This window comes from Apium graveolens, chromosome 4 (genome assembly GCF_009905375.1).
Source record: "Apium graveolens cultivar Ventura chromosome 4, ASM990537v1, whole genome shotgun sequence".
Classification (NCBI taxonomy): Eukaryota; Viridiplantae; Streptophyta; class Magnoliopsida; order Apiales; family Apiaceae; genus Apium; species Apium graveolens.
Genome location: NC_133650.1, coordinates 246,270,744 through 246,275,344, shown reverse-complemented (window position 1 = coordinate 246,275,344; position 4,601 = coordinate 246,270,744). Strand labels below are relative to the sequence as shown.

The following is a 4,601-nucleotide window of genomic DNA, read 5'->3' as shown; positions in this document are numbered from 1 at the left end:
AGCCGTTGAGTGGAAATCTTGCAAGATCCCCCCCCCCCCCGTTTCGCTCTCTTGATGATTTGGTCAGCTCCTTTGCAAAAAAGAAAAGGCTCATCTCGAATATGCTACTTCACCTCATGAAGAAACTTCTTCCTTTGAGCATAAGATAAGTCGGGAGGCATGATATTACTCACAAGATAGTTCACAATGTCTGCTAACCACGGTTCTTCTTCTTGCACTTCAAACAACTACTCGTCGGGAAAAGACTCATTTATCAATTTGTTATCCAATGAAGTAGCATTAGGATTCTCTAAACGCGAGAGATGATCAGCAACTTGATTTTCAGTTCCTTTTCTGTCCTTGATCTCTAGTTCAAATTCTTGGAGCAAAAGAACCCATCGAATCAATCTAGGCTTCGAGTCCTTCTTTGAGACGAGATATCGAATGGCGGCGTGATCAGTGAAAACTGTCACCTTAGTCCCAAGTAGATACGATCGAAATTTCTCAAAACTGTAGACAATAGCCAAAAGTTCTTTCTCGGTAGTAGTGTAATTCAGTTGAGCACCATATAGAGTCTTACTAGTGTAGTAGACTACATGAAATATATTGTTCCAACTGCATAGTCACTTGCATCACACATCATCTCAAAAGGCTCATTCCAATCAGGTGTAGTTATGACATGTGCTGTGATTAAACTCTTCTTTAATGTCTCAAAAGCTGCAAGGCACTCGTCATCGAATTCAAAAGGAACATCTTTCTCCAACAGACTGCACAAAGGATTTGAAATTTTTGAGAAGTCCTTGATGAAACGCCTGTAGAAACCCGCATGACCAAGAAAACTGCGAATCCTCTTAACAGAAATAGGTGGAGGAAGATTCTCAATGACCCTCACCTTGGCCTTGTCCACCTCTAGACCCTTATTAGAAACCTTATGCCCGAGAATAATGCCTTGACGCACCATAAAATGACATATCTCCCAATTGAGAACCAGATTGGTCTCAACACACCTCTTAAGAACGTGTCCCAGATTCTGCAAGCATTCATCAAAAGAATCGACAAAGATTGAGAAGTCGTCCATGAACACCTCCACATTCTGGCCAATCATGCCAGAAAAGATGGCCATCATACATCTCTGAAATGTGGCTGGTGCACCACACAGACCAAAAGAAACTCGCCTGAAGGAGAAAGTACCAAATGGACAAGTGAAGGTAGTCTTCTCCTGATCTTCTAGAGAGATACAAATCTGATTATAACCCAAATAGCCATCTAAAAGACAGTAATACTCATGACCAGCCAACCTTGATCTGATCAATGAAGGGCAATGGAAAATGGTCCTTCCTAGTGGTTTTGTTCAGCTTTTGATGGTCCATGCAGACTCTCCACCCCGTGACTGTCCGTGTAGGAATAAGCTCATTCTTCTCGTTTGCTACCACAGTAATTCCACCTTTCTTTGGCACACATTAAACCGAGCTTACCCATGAACTGTCAGAGATAGGATATATGATCCCTGCATCTAGCCACTTCAGGATTTCCTTCTTCACTACCTCCTTCATGATAGGATTAAGTCTTCTTTGTTGCTTGACTGTAGGCTTACTACCTTCCTCTAGAAGAATTTTATGCATATAGTAAGAAGGGCTGATCCCCTTGATGTCTGTTATAGTCCATCCAATTGCCGACTTGAACTCTCTCAGAATACTCAAAAGCTTTTTCTTATCACTACCTGAAAGGTCAGATGCAATAATAACAGGCAGAGTAGATGCATCACCTAAAAATGCATACCTCAAATGCTCAGGTAAAGGTTTAAGCTCAAAAGATAGAGGTTCCTCAATAGAAGGCTTGAGGCGTTTAGGAGCGTTGCTCAATTGCTCCATTCTAAGAGATTCGAAAGGCATATCAATCTTCCTTTTCCTGGGAGAAGCATTCAAATACTGCAATTGCTCTTCACCTTCGTCATCTTCACTGTCTGAATTCCCCAATAAGGCTTTCTCTAAGGCATCAGACCTTAGCAATTGATCAAGTTCCGATGTGACCACCGAATCGTCCAACTCCACTTTTAAGCACTCCTCATTATCAGTAGGAAATTTCATAGCATTGAACACATTAAAAGTAATATCCTGATCCAGTACTCGCATTGTAAGCTCACCCTTCTGCACATCGATCAAGGTTCGGCCAGTTGCCAAGAAAGGTCTTCCCAAGATTATGGGAATCTTCTTATCCTCCTCGAAATCAATAATTACAAAATCAGCAGGAAAGATGAGTTTATCAACCTTGACCAAGACATTCTCCATAATACCTCACGGATATGTAATAGAACGGTCGGCCAACTGTAAAGTCATATAAGTTGGTTTGGGATCAGGTAAGTCCAACTGCTTGAAGATTGACAAAGGCATCAGATTCATGCTAGCTCCCAAGTCACATAAGCATCTGTCAAAAGACACTTTTCCAATAGTACATGGAATAGTGAAGCTTCCTGGATCTTTAAGTTTTGGAGGCAACTTCTGCTGCAGTACAGCATTGCATTACTCCGTGAGAGTGACAGTCTCTAAATCATCTAGCTTCACCTTCCAAGATAGAATACCTTTCATAAACTTTGCATAACTAGTCATCTGCTCGAGAGCCTCAGCGAAAGGTATGTTGATATGAAGTTTCTTGAACACCTCCAGAAACTTCTCAAATTGCTTGTCCAGCTTTTTCTTCTGCAGCTGCTTAGGAAAAGGTGGTGGAGGATAGATCTGTTTCTCCCCTGTATTACCCTTAAGTGGAGTGTGCTCAACAATACTCTTCCTTGGTTCCACTTTTTCATCCTGCTGTTTTGCTTCTTTCTCAGCCCCAGCTTCTTCAGTCAACTCTTGAGTTTGTTCAGGAGTCGCAACCTTCCCAGACCTCAAAGTAATTGCCTTTACCTGCTCCTTAGCTTCCTTCTTTCCTGGTACTTCAGTGTCACTAGGAAATGTACCAGGTTGATGATTTAGCAAGGCATTGGCAATTTGCCCAATTTGATTTTCTAAGGTCTTGATAGAAACAACTTGACTCTTGCACATAAGCTTCAACCCCTCTAATTCAGATTTTTCATTAGCTGGTTGCAGCTGAAGTTGTTGTCTTGATGCATACTGCGGTTGCTGAAAACCAGGGGGTTGTACTGCTCAGCTGGATACTGCTGATAAGGCTGTTGAACCGCATTCTGAGCGTTGCTCCAACTGAAATTAGGATGATTGCGGTTGTCAGGATGATAGGTGACTGGCACAGGTTGCTGCGATCGCTGGAAGTTGCTCACGAACTGAGCTGATTCACTAAAAATTGTGCACTGATCAGTCTCATGAGCACCAGCACAAAACTCACAGATACTAGTGATTTGATTAACTACATAATTAGCCAAAGTGGCCACCTTCATTGTCAAAGCCTTAAGTTAGGCAGCGATAACAGTTGCTCTGTCCAACTCCAGAATTCCTGCTACTTTCCCCTGAGTCAGTCTCTGAAAGGATTCCGGTACTCATTAGCAGCCATCAGTTCAATAAGTTCATAGGCTTCATCATAGCTCTTAGCCCACAAGGCTTCTCCTGATGCTGCATCAAGCATGGGCCTAGAAGTAAGACCCAATCCATTGTAGAAGCAGTTAATAATCATCTAATCAGGCATGCCATGATGGGGGCACTTCCTTAGCATCTCCTTATATCGATCCCAAGCCTCACATGGAGATTCTCCAGTTTGCTGCGCGAACTGGGTAAGAGCATTCCTGATTGCTGCAGTCTTCGCCATGAGGAAGAATTTAGTGAGAAACTTTTAAGCAAGATCTTCCCAAGTTGTGATAGACCCTGCTGGTAGAGAGTGTAACCATCACTTAGCTTTGTCCCTCAGAGAGAATGGGAAGAGTCGTAGCCTGATAGCATCTTCAGTCACATCATTGAATTTGAAAGTGTCGCAGATCTTGATGAAATCCCTGATGTGCATGTTGGGATCTTCAGTAGGAGAACCCCTAAACTGAACTGAGTTCTGTATCATCTGGATCGTGCTTGACTTGATCTCAAAAGTGTTAGCCCTGATGGCTGGTCTGATGATGCTAGACTGAATTTCATTAATCTTAGGCTTAGAATAGTCCATCAAAGCCTTCGGATTTTCTGGTTGATCACCCATAGCTACTACAATTGGCTCTTTAACTTTCTCTTCTTCATCTACCTTCTTTTCTTCCTTAAAAACTTCCCTACAAACTACCACAAGTTCTTCCTCGGCTTTATCCAGTGTTCTCTTACGAGTACGCGAACGCGTACGCATGCACCCTCGCTAGAGTACCTGAAACCAGACAAGGAACAAATAAGTAACAGTGTCCGAGTCAATGTACTTTAACGACCACTGATGGAAAGCACATAAACTATAAATTTACACTGCAGTCCCCAGCAGCGGCGCCAAAAACTTGCTAGTCGCTAAAAACGTGCTAATAATACACGCAAGTATACGAGTTCGCAAGTAGTATAAAATCTTTTCTATTTCGTTCCCACAGAGACTCTATTGGTTAACTATCTAATTTATGCAACTAAGCAACGATGTATGGTTATTATCTAATGCTAAGAGGATAACAAATTGAGTTTGTTTATAACTAAGAATTACGCTAACAATTATAACTACGA

At 42.1% G+C, this 4,601-nt stretch overlaps 1 non-coding gene across 1 annotated transcript; it reads left to right on the top strand.

Moving 5' to 3' along the window:
- The first annotated feature begins 3,613 nt into the window (after positions 1 to 3,613).
- Positions 3,614 to 3,720, top strand: LOC141723174 (small nucleolar RNA R71). The gene has a single exon (XR_012576163.1). It is a non-coding gene; the product is annotated as a small nucleolar RNA R71 (small nucleolar RNA).
- The last annotated feature ends 881 nt before the right edge of the window (positions 3,721 to 4,601 follow it).